This window comes from Chiloscyllium punctatum, chromosome 33, assembly GCF_047496795.1.
Source record: "Chiloscyllium punctatum isolate Juve2018m chromosome 33, sChiPun1.3, whole genome shotgun sequence".
Taxonomy (NCBI): Eukaryota; Metazoa; Chordata; class Chondrichthyes; order Orectolobiformes; family Hemiscylliidae; genus Chiloscyllium; species Chiloscyllium punctatum.
Window position 1 is genome coordinate 40,162,050 of NC_092771.1, and position 18,826 is coordinate 40,180,875.

Genomic DNA, 18,826 nt, shown 5'->3' on the forward strand with positions numbered 1-18,826 from the left:
CACAGCTAAGGAAGGGTTGTAGGAGCTGGAGAAGATTACAGAGGTAGGGACGGATGGAGTGGTTAAAGACAAATACATTGACATGGAGGGTGGTATTGGTGGGAGGAGCTCACAGGGATAGACAGGACTGTCAGGGTTTACAGGGATGAAGGCATTTAGTATCTACTGCAGAAGGTTAGGGATTAGGGTGTTAGGGACTGGAGAACCTGACAGAGACAGAGACAGAGACACAGAGAATGATGTGGACTAGAGGAGATTCCAAACAGAGGAAGGATTATCGGGACTGGAGGATATTACAGAGATCACAAACACAGCCTGGGTCAGGATTGATGCCTGCGATCCCCTGTGCTATCGCATTGAGGACCAGTACAGCAGAGGTGAAAGCAGGACCCTCACAAGATGGTGGGAATGAAACCTAGAATGTTGCTGTTCCTTGCCCAGCTCTGTATCTATGTCCGGTCTTCCAGGTCTGAATATAGAAGTCTACTACCTCCCCCCTGTGCTGTTCACTGTGAGCGATCTTAACAGCTGCAGGAATTACTGAAGGCTCCAGATCTCCCTCTCCATCTCTCTCTGGCTGACCAACCAGTTTCAATGAGGTGATGGATGAGACAGGAGTTAGAAACATCCTGATGACCTGCATGAGACAGAAATAGACAGAATGGAAAATTAGACTGATGCAATGAGGATAATTCATGCAGAGTGGCACTGAGTCCAGCAGAGATCTCGATAATCCCAGTCTCCATCCCTTGTCTGTGCTGCTGCATCTTTCTGGAATGGACAATTCTGTTGACTCAGGATCTCAGACCATCTGTAAAAGGGAGAAATACTGACAAAGGCAGTAAATAGACTGACACAGCCAGGGATACCAGATGGAGAGATACTGAGTATATCACATTATTAGACACTGTATTAACAGGGAATTGTTTGAATCTGTAACAAAGGCACTGGGATAATTGTGAGGGGATTCAACCTTCCTATCTCATCATCTCTTTGGCAGTGCCTCACAGATGAGGCTGACTCTCTCCTACTCTCAGTGGGGGTGGGGGAGTCTGGAGTTGGCTGTACAGACCGATGTGGCCTTCCACAGACTCTGTTACACCTGAGGCAGAAGGTGGCCAAGGGAAGGGGGTGGGTGGGGCGTTGATATGACAGCGCGCTCCTTGTGCTGTTTTCTCCTGGATTCCCGTTTTCCCCACAGAAAGTCTCGAGGTGCTCAACACCTTCCCAATGCTCCTTCCCACTTCAGACAGGTCTTGGCCGATTTGATTAAGAGATGAAAATAAACCGATCAATTCTGAAGTAACCAACATTTCGAAATGTGGGGGAGTGCAGGAGGAAGAGGAAACATTGTCAGTGTTTAATCAGAGTAACGGAACAGGGAGAATGGAAGGTGCTGGAGATGGTGAGGGTGTTACAGAGAGGGGCAAAGGCCTGAACAACATTACAAAGCCAGTATGGATTGGTGCAGCTAGAGCTATTTGCAAAGGGAGGAATAGACATATGTATTATTCATTGATTCATTCATGGCCTAAGGATGTCACCGGATGGACCAGCATACATTGCCCTCCTGCTAATTGCCCAGAGGCAGCTCAGAGTCAGTCATTTTCCTTGGGACTGGAGTCACATGTGAGCCCAACCATGTAAGAATGTCAGATATCCCTCCCTAAAGGACATATGTGAACAAGTTGATTTTTTCCAGATAATCAACAATGCTTATACAGAGGCCTCACTAATGTCCTGTACAGATACACCATGACATCCCAACTCCTACCCTCAATGCTCTGCCCAATGAAGGGTAAGCATCTCAAATGCCTGCTTCACCAGGCTGTCTACCTGTGATGCTACTCTTAAAGATATGTGTACCTGAGTCCCTGGGTCACTGAAATGACTGACAACACTACCCAGTGCCCGAACATTAATTGTACAAGTCCAGCCTGGTCTGCTTTACCACAATACAACATCTTGCATTTCTCCACATATTCTTCCTAATCTCACTGGTCGAGCAGCAGTGTTGATCCCATTGTACTCTTCGATAACCCTCTTCACTGTCCACTTAATCACCAATTTCAGTCTCACTCACAAGCTTGCTAACCATGACTCCTGTATTATCATCCAAACTATTTATATAAATGATGCACAACAGTGACCCAGCAGTGAACCCTATAGCACACCGTTGGTCACAGGCCTGCAGTTTGAGCGGTAACCCTCTATGAACATGCTCTGTCTCCTTCCGTCAATCCTGTTTTGTATCCAGTTGGTGAGCGCTCCCTGGTTATGTCTGATCTAAACTTACTATCCAGTCTGCCATGCAGAACCTTGTCAAAGGCCTTGATAAAGTTCATGTGGACATCGTGTACTGCTCTGCTTTGATCTCTCACTTGTCTACCTCCACAATCAGGTTTGAGGCATGATTTCCCATGCACAAAGCCATGCTGACGATCATTCATCTGTCCTTACCTTTCCAAATGCACGATGATCGTTTCTCTCAGAATCTCCTCCAACAACTTACCACCCTGCCATCAGTCTCACTGGTCCGTAGTAGCTGTCAATGATACAAATATCTCTGGAAGGGGCCCTGTAATTTACTCCCTCGCTTCTCACAAGGCGCTGGGATACATCTGACCATGTCCCAAGGTTTTATCTAACTTTTTTCCATTTTAAGACATCCAGCACCTCCTGTTCTCCAATGTGCACTCTTTTCAAGATATCCCTATGTATTTTCCCTAGTTCCAGAGCTTCCATGCCTTTCACCACAGTAAATCCTAACACAAAATATTTGTTCAGTATCTCACCCATCAGCAGTGATTCCACACAGACAACCTCATTGACCTTTCAGGGGCCCTATTCTCTCACGAGCTCAGTTTTAGCCCTTGTTGAAACTTGTCAAAATGCTTCTGAAATTTCAAATATCCCTCTACCGCAACTAACCTCCCCCACCCTTATCTATTCTGCATTTATGGTCACACCAAAATATAGAATCCAACAGATTTAAAAATATTCCCCTTTTATAAAATCATACATCTCCCATTGTTTCTAAACATCCAGTTATCATTTATTGTCATATTCTTTACAGCACATTCCAGCACGTTCCCAACTTACTGTCAGGCTAACACCGTTGGTTTCAGACTGACTGCACAAAGGGTTTTGGGAATCCTTGTGATTCAATCTGAAACAGGTAGCCCTTCGGCCCACCATGGCTGTGCTGACCATTGTGCTATTCTAAACTAATCCCATCTGCCTGCACTTGGGCGATATCCCTCTATTCTCTGACTGTTCATGTTTCTGTCTAAATGCTCCTTCAAAGCTTTGCTTTCGTTGCCAGCTCTCCCACCTCCTGAGCAGCTTCTCCCCTCTCGGTAAAGACAACTCCCCTCATTCATCTCACTTAAAACTTCTCACTCTCACCTTAAACTGAGGTGCACTAGTTTTTGATATTTCTAAATTGGAAGAAGGATTCCAACGATCCACACTATTCACGCCTTTCCTAATGCTATATACCTGTACCAGGTCACCTCTCAGTCTCTGATACTCATGACACACAAGCTTCCAAACATGGCCGATTGAAGTATCATTCAGTCACAACATGGCATGCAAACGTCTGTACTCTATACTGTGATCAATGAAGGGAAACCTACCATACTCCTCCTTTACCACCACATCCTGTTGTGTTGTTATTTTGAGGGAGCAACAGATTTGCATCAAAGGTCATCTGTTTATCAATGTTTCCAATTAGTCAATTAATGCACTTCTCGCTTCCATTTGACTTCATAGATGCATCACTTCACACCTGTCCCGATGAAATTCGATTTGTGATTTCTCTGCCCAACATTCCAGCTGATCTACATACTGCTTCCTCACTCTTCCTCACTATCCACAATTCCCTTAACTATCCCCAATCATTACATGCCTTTCCAAATGTCATCTGCAAAATTACCACTTAAACAGCTGACCTTTTCATCTGAATCACCGATATAAATTACACACAGACATCGCAGCACTGATCCTTGTGAAACAGCATTGCCCACAGATGTCCAATCAGAAATTGACCACTCCACATGCCTCTGTATACTATCACCAAGAAAATATTGTATCCAACTTAACAACAAGCATGGATTGTGATTTGATCTTCCAGGTCCCCCTTGCTATTTGGAAGCTGTCCATTCAAACTGACTCTATATTTTGATTCCTAGATTAAATTTACTGTCACACGAATGCACTGACTGCATCCTTTCTTCACAATAAAAAGGGTCTTGTTTGGTTTTTTGCTGATCCTGCCTAAATCGCGACAACCCCTCAATAATCACATTGCTGTCATGATCATTCTGCAGGCACACCTCCACAATAACAGTTCGATCATATCTGTTCCCTTCAGTTAATGCTGTCATTCCATCTGCCTTGTTGCAAATGCATGGCGCGTGTCACCGAGAGAGGGCCTCTGAGGGATGGTTAGAGGTCACAGAGTGGGAGAGATGTTTGGGGGCGCGACAATGTTGCAGGGTTAAACATAGTTACAGTTGCTACAGAATGTCCGCAGGAGAAAACATTTTATTGTTTGGAGGAAGTTAGAGAGATAAAGCGTCTTTGACTAGATTCCAGAGATAGGGATGTGTGTAGGGTTGTGGATCGTTACATGGACTATGTTGATCAGGGCGTAGAAACATTCACAGGATTCCAGGATGTCGTACATTTAACAACAGTTGTGGGATCTGGAGAATATGACAGTGATAGGGAGGATGGTATGGACTGGAGAATATTACAGGGAAAAGGTGGGTAGTATGGACTGGAGAATGTTGCAAGCACATGGACGATGATATAAGCTGGAGAATGCTGCAGCAATAGAGAGGAGTATATGGACTGGATGATGTTGCACGGACAGGGATGAAGTTGTAGACTGGATACAGTTAGAAGGAGAGATGAATTTATGCACTGGAAGGTATGTCAGAGAGAGTGAGTGGTGTGCATGCTGCAAGATACGACAGGGATAGGGAAACTTACAGAGACTGGAGGAGAAAGTGACAGAGAGTCTTATGAGAGACCAGATACACTTATGAGCATAGGATGTGGTACAGTGAGCAGAGCCTTTTGCAGATATAAATGAGGACACAATGGCCACAAAGCAGTCACATCTATACATAGGTATATAGGAACTGAAGGAATTGAAGAGATTACACAGACTAGGAGTGTTGTATGCAGGGGAGGAGATTAACCCGATAGGGAAGCTTTTAGAGACTCAAAAATGTTAGGAAATAATGGGAGTTGCAATGGTCAAAGCAGGTTTCAACAATTCGGAGGATATAGACCTGAAGGAGCTTTGACAGATAGCAATGGTACAGTAAAGGGAATTGTAGTGGCTTCCCTTTCATAAGCAATCCATAAGCACTTAAAATAGCCTGTTTGACATGTGCATTATCTCTCGACCATTCATCAGACAGCGCTGCAAATATTTCAATGGCTCTGCCTACCAGCTTAGACTGAACTAGCATTACCCAGAAGACCTCAGGCCACTCTACCTGTCTGTGCAATTTTTCAAATGAAATACAGAGTTCCTTGACAGTAGAGTCACAGGTAGTTAGGATAGCGAAGAAGGCGCTTGGTATACATTCCTTTATTGGTCAGAGTATTGAGTACAGGAGTTGGGAGGTCATGTTGTGGCTGTGCAAGACAGTGGTTAGGCCACTTTTGGAATGCTGCATGCAACTCTGTTCTACTTCCGATCGGAAGGATTTTGTGAAACTTGAAAGGGTCCAGAAAAGATTTACAACAACGTTGCCAGGGATGAGCTATAGGGAGAGTTTGAACAGGTGATGGTTGTTTTTCCTGGAGAGTCGGAGGCTGAGGGTGACCTTATAGGGGTTTATAAAATCAAGAGGAGCATGGATAGGATAAATAGACAAAGGCTTTCTCCTGGGGTGTGCGAGTCCAGAATTATAGGGCGAGGTTTAGGGTGAGAGTAGAAAGATATAAAATAGAACGAAGGGGCAACTTTTTCACGCAAAGGATAGTACATGTATGGAATGAGCTGCCAGATAAAGTGGTGGAGGCTAGTACAACTGCATCAGTTAAAAGGCATCTGGATGGGTATCTGAATAGGAAGGGTTTAGAGGGAGATGGGCCGGGTGCTAGCAGGTGGGACTACATTTGGTTGGGATATCTGATCTGCAGGATGGGACCATGAATGGGTTGTGGAACATGGAGGATGTTATGAATTGAACCACAGATAATGTTTGATTGGATCTTTCAGCCAATCTTACAGATGGTACAATTGCAACATTTAAGAAGCATTTGGACGGATATAGGAATAGAACGGGTTTGGAGGGAGATAGGCCAGGTACTGGCAGGTGGGACTAGATTGGGTTGGAATATCCTGTCGGCATGGCTTGGTTGGAATGAAGGGTCTGTTTCCATGCTGTACATCTCTATGACTGTAAGATCGGCTGAATGGTCCAATCAAAAATTACCTGTGGTTCAAATGATCATATCCTCCAGGTTCCACAAGCCATCCCCTGTCCCATCCTGCAGGTTCAATGAATCCCGGAACCTCTAACCTTCTGCAACTCCCACGTCCCTTCCGACATTTGTACCATCCTCCACGTTCTGCAGCCCTTCATACCTCGTAACATGGCGCAGCCTCTCCAACTCCTCCTTCCTCTGCAATGTTCCCCAGAAGAGCACTGGAGGATGGTGGGGGTTACAGAGATATGGAGGGACATCAGGACGGGAGGATTTTGTAGACATTAGGAATATATGGACTTGGAGGTTTCACAGTTTATGAGTGTTGTAGGGACTGGAGGAACATACAAAGACAGGGATAGTTTTAGATTGGAGGATTCTGCAGAAAACCTTTACGTGGTTAAAGGCAGAATTCTTAGCAGCGTGCAGGAACAAAGGGATCCTGTGTCCCTCAGGTTCCCACCCAAGTTGACAGGCTGTTAAGAAGGCGGATGGTGTGTTGGCTTTCATTAGCAGGGGGATTGAATTTAAGAGATGTGAGATTTTGCTGCAGCTCTACAGAACCCCAGTTAGACCACACTTCGAATATTGTGAACAGTTCTGTTCACTTCATTATAGGAAGGACATGGAAGCTTTAAAGACAGTGCAGAGGAGATTTAGCAGGATGCTGACTGGACTGGAGGGCATGCCCATAGAAGGGAGGTTGTGGAAGCTAGGGCTTTTCTGATCACAGCGAAGGAGGAAGAATGGTGACTTGATAGAGGTGTACAAGGGAATGAGAGGCATAGATAGAGTGGGATAACCAGAGACTACTTCCCATGGCAAAATGGCTATCACAAGGGGAGATAAGTTTAAGGTAATTGGCGGAAGGTTTAGCTTAGATATCAAAGGGATATGGGCCAGGTGCTGGCAGGTAGGACTAGATTGGGTTGGGATATCCTGTCGGCATGAAAGGGACTGGTACGTTATTTACACCGAGTGTGGTGGGTGCGTGGAATGGACTGCCAGCCGTGGTAGTAAATTCAGACACATTACAGACATCTAAGCAACTCTTGGAAAGGCACATCAATGATAGTAAAAAGTAAGGTATGTAGGTTCGTTTCATCTTCAGAGTAGGATAAAAGGTCAGCACAATATTGAGGGTGGAAGGGCTTGTACTGGAATGTGCTGTTCCATGTTCTAAATAGCAAGGGTTATGATGGCAGCAAGAGGTTTCGGGAAGCGGAAGAGGATGCGATCTGAATGAAGTGACACAAATAGGAGGCGTTGCTAAAGTTGTTTGAGGTAACAGAGACAGCAATGGTCTGATCTGGAGCAGATGACCAGACTGGGAGAATTGTGGGGACTGGAGGGGCTTTCACAGGGAGGGAGGAGCATAGAGCCACAGGAGGTTACAGAAATGTGGAGAGCTGTCAGGCCGACAGGAGTTCATGGAGATAGGGAGGTTGGGAGGAATGGAGCAGTTTCCAGGGATAAGGATGTTGGTAGGATGGGGTGTTTTACACAGACAGGAATGTTTCAGGTGAATGGAGCTGAGTACAGAGATAAAGTGGGTTGTACAGATTGGGAAAACAAATAGACGGATGGAGGGTAGTCGTGACTGAAGATGTTTATAGACACAGGAAGGCTTAGGTTCTGCAGGTTATTTAGATAAAGGGGGTGTGGAATCAGACAGATTCTCCAAGTGACAAAGACAGCAATTTTGGTTGGAGACAGTTTCACAGATTAGGGAGCATTAGTAACCCCCTCCAGTTTGGTCAGAGTGGGAAGGGTTGTAGGGGAGGGTGATGTTTACACATGGAAGAGCTGGAGAAGATTGTGGAAATGAGTAGATGGATGGAGACACTGGAGGAGCTTACATTGACAGGGTGGGTGCTGGCAATGAAAAGATATCACATCGATAGAGGGTCTTGTAGGAACTGGATTGAAAGAGTCACAGGCATTGGAATGGCTTCTGCAGATTGGGAGTATTACAGGGACTGAGGGGATTGTAGGGTCTCCACAGATTGATCGTGTCTTTAAGAATATGTAGATACGGAAATCTTAAACCCAATGCATGCAGTCTTCATTTCAAGACCAGAGCCTTATTATCCCTCATCAGCCAAGGATCCCTAACCCTGCCAGCTTTTCCCTTTACCCCAATGGGGTATGCTGGTCCTGGATTCTGGAGATCACACTTTGAAAAGCCTCCCATTTGCCGGTTGTTCCTTTTCCTTCAAACAGACTCACCCAATCGATTAGAATCATACTGTGGAGGTGCCGGTGTTGGACTGGGGATGTACTAAGTTAAAAATCACCCGACACTCGGTTCCAGTCCAACCAGTTTATTTGAAAGCACTAGCTTTCCGAGCACTGCTTCTTCATCAGGTGGTTGTGGAGCACAATCCTAAGGTACAGAATTTATAGCAACAGGATGGCAGTGTCATGGAATATAATATCAAACAAATTTAGTTTAAGTCTTTCATCTGTTACAGTGATCACCAGCGCTTCCAAAGCGAGTTGGATTATAACTGGGCGTTGTGCAATTGTAAATTCACGGCATTGACGCTGACCAGATCCTGCAGAATGGCCCCAAACCTGGCCCTGTTCCAGTTTTCCTCTTCAATCTGTGGACCTGCTGATCTTTTTCCATAACTATGTTAAAACAAAGACAGTTGTGGGCACTGGACCCAAAGTGCTCTCAGAATGACACTTCAGTCACGTGCCCGACCACGTTTTCTGAGGGGAGGTCCAGCGTTACACCCGCCTGAGTAGAGTAGGGCCCTCTGCATATTGAGTTAGGAACCTTCCTTGGACACATTTGAAAAATTGCCCTCCGGCCAGTTCTTTTTATACTCAGTCAATACAGGGAATATTAAAGTCTCCAGCCTGCACTCCTCTATTATTCCTATAGTTATCTGCAATCTCTCTACACAGCTGCTCCTCTGGTATCTGTTGGGTCTACAACAGTCTACAATACAGTCCCAACAAAGTGACCACCCCCCTTTCTTCTTTCTAACTTTCCAAACACTTGACCTTCAGAGAAAGACAACAGTTCACTCTCACGTGGTGTGCACGACATACCCACAGCAAAGTGTTTGCCTCTCAATGACCCTGTGAAATGGGCGAGCCAGCTGCTTAGCTCAAGGGCAGCAAGGGATGGGCAATAAAGGCTAGTCAGCCAGAGACACCCATATCCCATACCTGATTTTTAAAAAAAATCCATTCAGATTGGTCCTAGCACAGTTCCAGTGGAATAATGTCCTGGCCAATCACGTTGGTAAATTTATGGACAGGGCTTTAAACTGACAGAGAGGATGCAGGGACAGGCTTCAGGTGAAAGGAACTCTCCAAATCCAAAGAGAAAAGGTGAAGCAGCATGGGAATGTGATCGAAGAGAGCAGAAAGGAACAGGATGGGACAAAGTTTAACTAAAACTGTAGATCAGCAAATCCATTTGTGACAGGAAATTGTGGGAACGAGTAAATTATGTTTTTTTTATTAATGGACAAAGTCTCTGCAACAAGAGAGATGGATTTGTGACACAGAGATAAAAGGGATTGAGACACCAGAGAGATGTGGTTACAGGGCAAACAAAAGGTGGAACAGAAATATTCAATGGTTCACAACCTTGAGCAAATTCAGGCAAAATGGACGACACTAACAATAATGGGTAAGAAAGGCATTACAGAAAAAGCATTTGGCATCAGATCATGAAGTAGAGTCAGTCTGAATGTAAATTCTGGCTCCTACTTGCCAAGGACACAAGCAGCAGAACAGTTTTAGACCACCCACCGAACAGCATTTCATGGCTCGACACTGCAATAAAGAGGAATTCATTGGAATGTTTAATACAGGCATGGTGAACATTTAGTGAAACGTCAATATTCACAAAGTCTGGGACAATCACACTGACAACAGTGATATTGGAAGAGGAGTTCAGAGAATTTTTTTCAGTGTTTCTTAGAATAACATTGTGCAACTGGCGAGGGAGGTAACTGTCTCAGAGAGACTGTTGTGTGATAAAACATAGTGAATGAGTAATGTCACCTGGAGAGATCCTCTGGGAAATTATGATAAAGTGCATTTTAAAGAAATGTAAAGTTTTAAAGTGAAACACAGAAAAGACAAGCTACAACTAGAAACAAAAATAGCCAATTACATGAGTTGGAGAGGAGAACTGACCAAGGTAAACAGGCGAAACAGCCTGAGACATGTGCCTGTAAATGAACAGTGGAAAACATTTGAAGGAACAATGTAAAATACTCAACAAAAGGACATTCCACTGAAACAGACAAAAACTCAGCAAGAAATCCCCACCGGTCCCTCACTCAGGACAAAATGGATCATATTAGATTATGAGGCTGAGAAGATCACCACAAAGTACTTAAAATCCTGAAGTGAGAGAGAGTTTTAGAGTAAGTTTTAAAGGGATTGCAATGGGTCTGCTCGCAGGAGGAGTGCAATGGGAAGGGGAATCGTTGTCAAGGTTTATTGACACGATACGAACATGGAGAGGTGAAGGTGCTGGAGGTGGTGAGAGTGTTACAGAGAGTGGTCAGGGCCTGAACGGTGTTACAAAGCCAGTACAGATTGCTGCAGCTGGAGGGGTTTACAGAGGTAGGGAGGGACATATGTATTTTTATTTATTCATTCATGGGATGTGGGTGTCACTGCCTGGACCAGCATTCTTTGACCCCATGCTAATTACCCAGAGATTGCTGGGACCCTGGTGGATAAATATAACACTTTGCTGGCCACAGGTGAAGTGCTGAATGACTGGAGGATCGCTAATGTGGTTCCTTTGTTCAAGAAGGGCAGCAGGGATAGGCCAGGTAATTACAGAGCAGATAGTCTGACAGCAGGGGGAGGGAAATTATTGGAAACTACTGTGGGGATGAATCGACACTTGCAAAGGTAAGGATCAACTCGGTTTAGTCATCATGGATTTGGCAGAGGAAGATACTGTCTGAGGAATTCAGTTCAGTTTTTTTGAAATGGTGCTTAAGTATATTGATGAGGGCAGTGCAGATGATGTGGTTTACATGGACTTGAATAAGTCCTTAAACAAGATCCAACATGGAAGGCTGGTCCAAAAGGACTGGGTTCCAAGGCAAGTTGGCAAATTGGATGCAAAATTGGTGGATAGAATATTTTCACCACCGGGTGTACCACAGGGAACTGTGCAGGAACCATTGAACATTAATAACTCGGATGTGAAAGCAGAAGGTATCATTAGTCGGTTTGCAGATGACATGAAAGGTGAGGGTGTTGTTCACAGTGAGGAGGATGGTCTCCGTCTGCTGTCCGATGTCGATCAGATGATCATCTAAGCAGAGTTTAGTTCTGTTCGAAGTGAGGTAATACTCTGTGGGAGGTACAATAAGCGAAGAACAGACATAATGAACGGTAGGTCCTTGCGGAGTACTGAGGAATACAGGGACCTTGGTGGACAAGTCCATAGTTCCCTGAAGGTGTCAGCACAGGGAGACAGGGTGGGAAAGGCACCTCAACTGGGAGCGGGAGAGGGACCCATATCCTGGTGGGGTGAATTGCTGGAGCTGCTTGAGAGGATATAACCTAGTCTGGCAGGGTGTTGGACCTTAAATAAACGTAAGGCCAGAAAGAAGATTGAGGCTGGTGCACAAGTTAAAGACAGCAATTTCAGCAGACAAGGCAGGCAAGAACATAGCAGGGAATGGGGGAAACCTGATGATTAAACAGCATTTATTTCAATGCAAGGGGCCAGACAGCTAAGGAAGATGAACTCAAGGCATGGGTTAGAACATGGGACTGGGATATTATAGTTATTACAGAAACACAGCTGAGGGCGGGTCAGGATTGGCAGTTCATTGTTTAAGGGTGGAGATGCTACAGGAAGGGGAGGCAAGAGAGGACGTGTGGTGGTGGGTTTTGATTGCATGAATCATCACAGCAGGACTTCGAGAGGATATTTCTGTTGGATTGCCCAGTGAGGCTATATTAGTGGAACAGAGAAATAAGAATGAGTCATCACTTTGATACGATCGGACTGCTGACCCCGAATAATCTGTGGCAGACTGAGGAACAAATATGTCGGGACATCTTAAATATCAACCATTATAAAAGGGCTGTTATGGTTGGGGTTTTTGAACTTTCCAAACCTAGACTGGGACTGCCAGTGTTCAGTGTTTGCAAGGGAGGAATTTGGTACTTGTGTTCCAGAAAACTCCCAATCAATATGTAAATGGCCTGAAAAGAGAAAGGGGCAAAACCTGACCTCCCCTTGGGAAACAAGGTTGGGAAAGGGACTGAGATGTGAGTGGGAAAGCATTTTGCCAAAGGGACCACAGTTCTAGTAGTTTGAAAACAGCTTTGGAAAAGGACAGGCCTGGTCCACAAGTGCAAGTTATAAAATGGAGCCTGACCAATCTTGATCGTATTAGCCAGGAACTTTCAAAATGTGATTGGGGAAGGGAATTATTTACAGGGAAAGGGAAGTTTGGCAAGTGAGAATATTTTAAAAGTGAGATAAACTGATCGATCAGCGCCAGCATTTTCCTGTTTGTGTGCAGGTCAACGCTGACAGCATTGGGGAACACTGGCTGTCTATTGAGGGTCTGATCAAGGAAAAGGGGGCAACATGTCAGGTATAGCCAGCTGGATCAAGGGACTCCCTGAGGATATACAAGGGCTGTAGGAATACACTTTGAGTAGAAAACAATAATGGAGAAAGCCTAAATGAAATAGCCTCAGCAGAGAAGGAAAGGGAATCCAAAAGTGATTTTATCAGTATATTAAGAGTGCATAAGTAACTCAGGACAAAATAGTATCCATTAATGATCAATGAGGCCATCGATGTGTGGAACTGCAGGATATTTGCTAAGATCCTAAACTATTATTTCACTCCAGAACTTACTGTGGAGAAAGACTGGGGAACTCAGGGAACAAGAGTAATACATTAGACCACAATTGGAGTTCTCTGCAATTCCAGTCTGTCTGCTACAGGAAGGATGTTGTGAAACTTGAAAGGGATCAGAAAAGATTAACAAGATATTGCCCAGGTTGTTGCTGAATAAGCTGGGGTTACTGTCACTGGAGAATCGGAGACTGAGGGATGACCTTACAGAGGTTTATATAAACATAAGGGGTATGGATAGGGTAAACATTCAAGGCCTTTTCCCAGAAGTTGGGGAGTCCAAAACTAGAGGGCATAGGTTTAAGGTTAGAGGTGAATGGTTTACAGAGGGACTGAAGGGACAGCTTCTTCACACACATGGTGATGGGTGTATGGAATGAGCTGAGAGAGAAAGTAATGGAGACTGATACAATTACAACATTTAAAAGGTATCTGGATGGGCATCTGTATAGTAAGGGTGTAGACGTATATGGGCCAAAATGCTGGAAAAGGGAATGGATTTATTTAGATCTTCTGGTAAGCCTGGACGAGTTGGGGACCGAAGGGTCTGTTTCTATGCTGTATATCTCTATGACTTGAAAAGTGTGCATGTTATAGAAGAGGTGGTGCTGGAGGTTTTAAAACACAAAGCTATGGCTAGTCCCAGAACCTGATTAAATGTATCACAGGACACTGTGGGATGTTAGGGAAGAAATTGTGGAGCCCCTAGCAAAGGTATGTGTACTACTGACAGCCATGTGTGATGGGCTGGCAGGCTGGAGGGTGGCATCATGGACAGTGAAGGATGTTTTCTGAGATTACAAAGGGATCTTGATGAAGGGAGTGAATGGGCTGAAAAACTAGAGATGGAATTCAATCTGAATAAATACGAGGTAATGCATTTTGTAAAACAAACAAGGGTAGAGCTTATACAATTAATGTTTGGGCCTCGGTTAGTGTTTTAGAGCAGAGGAACCTCCAGGTTCAGGTACATAATCCTTGAAGCTTGCATCACAGGATGGATAAGACAGTGCTTGGCATGCCTGACTATTACTCAGTCCATTGAGTGGAGGATTTGGGACGTCATGTTGAGATTGCACAGACATTTGTGAGGCCTGTTCTGCAATACTCTGTCCAGTTCTGGTCGCCCAGTTAACAGGGAGGATATTATTAAGCTGCAGGGCATTCAGAAGAGATTTACCAGGATATTGCTGGGTATGGAAGGATTGAGTTCGGAAAAATGGCTGGATAGGCTGAGTCTTTTTTCACTGGAGCCTGGAGGTTGAGACATGATGCTATAAAGATTTATGAAAAAAAATGAGGTACATAGATCAATTTAATGGTAGTTGCCTTTTCCTCAGGATGGGGGAGTCTCAAGAGGAGGGGCCACATTTTTAAGGTTAGAGGAGAGAGATGGTCAAAAAAAAAGATATGGGGCAATTTGCTAGACAGAGGGTGGTTTGAGTGTGGAATGAACTTCCTGAGAAAGGGGTTGATGTGGGTACAATGACAACATTTAAAAGATATTTGGATCAACAGGTGAATAGGGAAGGGTTGGAGTGATATGGGCCAGCAACAGGCAGCTGGGAAGAGTTTAGTTTTAGATGATGGTGGGTATCAACTGAAGGGTCAGTTTCCATGCTGTATGGCTCTATGACAAGAATATGGTTTGATTCCATTATTGAAGAAAGGATCAGGGCTGGGTCCACTGATGTGCATCATCGACATAAACTATTTGGTTGAAAATATAGGAGTGATTGTGCGAAAGTTTGTTGATGATCAAATGAATGGTGTCGTGGGCAGTAACTACGGTTATCAAAGGGGATACTGACCAACTGGGCCAGTGGACCAAGGAATGAAAGATGGAGTTTAATTCAGGTGTTGGATTTTGTTAAGACAAACCAGGGAGGACTAATACAGGTAATGGAAGGGTTCTGGCCAGTGGTGTTGAACAGAGAGAGAGAGAGAGAGAGAGACAGACAGACAGACAGAGACAGAGAGACAGAGACACCAGGGGGGTGCAAGTTACATTGTTCCTCAGAAGTGGCATCACAGGTGGACAGGGTGGGGAAAGCGACATTTGGCACATTTGCCGACATTGGCCAGCTCTTTGTCATATACGTTGGAGATATTTTTAACATTGTCCTAAATATTTCCCTTGGGCAGAGAAGGTCACGGGGTGACCCTAAGAATGGTGAATAACCAAGGATAGGTGAGTCCAAAACTAGAGGGTATAAACAGGAGGTGAGAGAGCAAGGATTTAAAGAGGGAGCTGAGGGGGAACATTATCCACAGAGGATGGTGCATAGACGGAACAGACTGCCTCAGGCACATGGGAGAAACAAGAACAATTACAGCATGGAAAAGACATTTGGGTAGGTACATGGAGAGGAGAAGGTTTGAAGAGCTTAGGGCCAAATGCAGGCAAATGAGACTCATTCAGTTTAGGTAATATGGGCAGCATTGAGGGGTTTGACCACAGGTTCTGTTTCCGTGCTGCATCACTCTGTATCCAGCTAAAGAGGATTAGTGTACCAAAATAAGGCATGTTGCAGACACTAAAGCAAGTTACAGCAATGGGGATGGTAGTCTGGAATGCAGTACATTTCAAATATGTGGAGGGACTATTGGGAAGGGAGGAGGTTACAGGGACAGGGACTATTGTAGGAGTTAAAAATGACTGAAGACACTAGTGCACAAGCCATGCCACAGATACAGTGCTGCAGAGTAGTGAGTCTTAGCACAGTGTTGGAGGGAGAACACACGACAGAAAGATCCCAGGCAGCATTCACAACCTCTCATCGGAGGCCTACTCTCCCCTCTGTTCTACTGATGTTCACTAAGACAGCACAGGACTGGATTGATAACTATGAACTCCCGATGCTGTCTCAGTGCAACATAAGTTAAAGTAGACGTGGTGATTGAGCATGGGGTGTGTCTATACTGTGCTCCCCCTCCAGCACTGTATCTATATCATGTCTTGTTAGCGATGTTTGGAGCCCTCTCATTGCTCTCTGCTCTGTGCACTATGAGTGATCTTACCTCAGTGCAGGATTTATTGAAGGCTCCAGATCTCCCTTCCCTTTGTCTCTCTGGCTGTCCAACCATCTTCAATGAGGTGATGGATGAGACACACAGCAGTTGGGAAGTCTATTGAGTCAGCAACTTCCTGAGTACCTACAGGAGACAGAGAGATAGACAGAATGAGAAATTAGACTGATGCAGTGAGGGTTACACAAGGAGAATGGAAATGAGCCCCACAGATATCTGGAAAATCCCAAACTCAATCCCTGGCCTGTGCTGTTGCGTCTCTCTGGAGTGGAGAATTCTGTTGGCCCAGGATCTGGAGATTCTGAGTGAGAGACACTGACAGAGGCAGCAATTAGACCCACACAGTGAGGGATACCACATGGAGAGAGTCTGAATGATATCACTGGAGTGCTGGAAGACTTCAGGATCACACAATCATGTTGGAAGAATGGGTTTAGCTTCATGTATCAGTGCTCAGGGATGAGCAACCAGTGAGCAGGTGAAGTGATGGCCTAGTAACATTATTGTTAGGGCATTTGTCCAAAGCCTCAGCTAATGTTCAGGGGAGGCAGGTTTGAATCCCATCATAAGATATGGTGGAATTTAAAAATCAATAATTTTAAAAATAACAATTAACAATCCATCAACAAATATGAAACCATTGCTGATGTACAAAGATCACAATCCCTGAGATTAGATTCCCTCCAGTGTGGAAACAGGCCTTTTGACCCAACCAGTCCACACCATCCCTCCGAAGAGTAACCCACTCAGACCCATCTCCCTCGACCTAATACACCGAACATTATGGGCAATTTAGCATGGCCAATTCGCGTGGCCTACGCGTCTTTGGACTGTGGGAGGAAACCGGAGCAGCCGGAGGCAATTCACGCAGACACGGGGAGAATGTGCAAACTCCACACAGTCGCCCATGGCTGGAATCGAACCTGGGACCCTGGCGCTGTGAGGCAGGAGTGCTAATCACTGAGCCACCGTGCCGCCCACTTGTCCTTTCGACAACGAGATCTGATCATCCTCACGTGGTCTGTACGACATACCCACAGCAAAGTGTTTGCCTCTCAATTGCCCTCTGAAATGGCCGAGCAAGTTACTCAGCTCATGGGCAGCTAGGGCTGGGCAATAAAGGCTGGTCAGTCAGAGACACCCACATCCCCTACCGGATTTATAAAAAAATACAGTAGGGTGGCCCACTGGAACCGTGCTGGGACCAGTGTCCTGGCCAATCATGTTGGTAGGTTTATGGACAGGGCATTAAACTGACAGAGAGGATGCAGGGACAGGGTTCAGGTGAAAGGAGCTTTCCAAATTCAAATAGAAAAGGTGAAGCATCAGAACAGTACGGGGATGTTACTGAAGACAAGCAGAAAGGAACAGGATGGGACAGTGATTAACTAAAACTGTACATCAGTGAATAGGTTTGTGACAGGAAATTGTGGGCAAGAGTCAATTATGGTTTTTATGAATGGATGAAGTCTTATCAATAAGGCAGATGGATTTGTGACACTGAGATAAAAGAGGTTTAGACAACAGAGAGACATGGTTACAGGGTGAATAAAAGGTGGGACATAAATATTTTGCGCAAACTCAGGCAAAATAGATAACACTAAGAAAGGCATCAAAGGGAAAGCATTTGGCCTCAGATCATGAAGTAGAGTCAGTCTGAATGTAAATTCTGGCTTCTACTCGCGAAGGACACAAGCAGCACAACAGTTTTAGCTACCGAACAGCATTCCGTTGCTCATCACTGCATTACACAGGAACTCATTGGAAGTTTTTTAACAAACACATTGTGATAATTTTGGGAAACATCAATATTCACAAAATGTGGGACAGTCACACTGGCAAGAGTGATATTGGAAGAGGAGTTCAGAGAATTAGTTTTCAGTGTTTCTTTGAATAACAAATTGTGCAACTGGCTAGGGACATAACTATCTCAGAGCGACCATTGTGTGATGAAACTTCGTGAATGAGTAATGTCACCTGGAGAGAACCTCAGAGAAATTGTGATAAAATGCAGTTTAAAGAAATATAAAGTTTTAAAGTGAATCACAGAAAGGACAAGCTACAACTAGAAACAAAAATAACCAATGACATGACTTTGAGAGGAGAACTGACCAAAGTAAATGGGCTAAACAGACTGAAATATGTGCCTGTCAATGAACAGTGGAAAACACTGAACAAAAGGACATTCCATTGAAACAGACAAATCCTCAGCAAGAAATCCCCGTCGGTCCCTCACTCAAGTAAAAAGGATCATATTAGATTATCGGGCTTCGAGGATCACCAAAAAATACTTAAAATCCTGAAGTGAGAGAATGTTTTAGGAGTAAGTTTTAAAGGGATTGCAAAGGGTCTGCTCGCAGGAGGAGGTCAGATGGAAGAGGGAATAATTGTCAAGGTTTTATGTCACAAAAGGAACATGGAGAGCTGAAGGCGCTGGAGGTGGTGAGAGTGTTACAGAGAGGGGTC